Genomic DNA, 473 nt, shown 5'->3' on the forward strand with positions numbered 1-473 from the left:
AACTGACAATGAGGTGCAGTTTTTCCTGCGATTAACACAAAAGTACAAAATTGCAAAATCGAGTTAGAATTAAAGATTTTCAAGGAAAGCTATCTGGAGCATGTACAAACTGATATTATCTTTAATAGGGCTGTCAAAATTGAGAGCAAACAAAACATCTGCTGTTTAATTCCCTCTGCCAACTTAGTTTGATTGGTCACATGACTGCATCATATGACTAACATGCGTCATAGTTTCCAAAATTCTCCGCTTTCGCTGTCCACTTCTAATCGCTCAGTTTTCCTTGACCAAAAACGCCGTCTCGGTGTGGACAGAAGGCCAAAACGGAGAGTAAAAGTATTACTGTGGACATGGCTTGAGCGCTGGGCCCAGACATGGCGAGGGCCCCCCACACTCCAGAAGGGGCCCGACAGAGCCAGCGGGGACCAGGCCCTGCCAAACAGCCACCAGGAGTGAGCCAGTATTTGTATTCA

Source organism: Pelmatolapia mariae, linkage group LG3_W (genome assembly GCF_036321145.2).
Source record: "Pelmatolapia mariae isolate MD_Pm_ZW linkage group LG3_W, Pm_UMD_F_2, whole genome shotgun sequence".
In the NCBI taxonomy this organism is placed as follows: domain Eukaryota; kingdom Metazoa; phylum Chordata; class Actinopteri; order Cichliformes; family Cichlidae; genus Pelmatolapia; species Pelmatolapia mariae.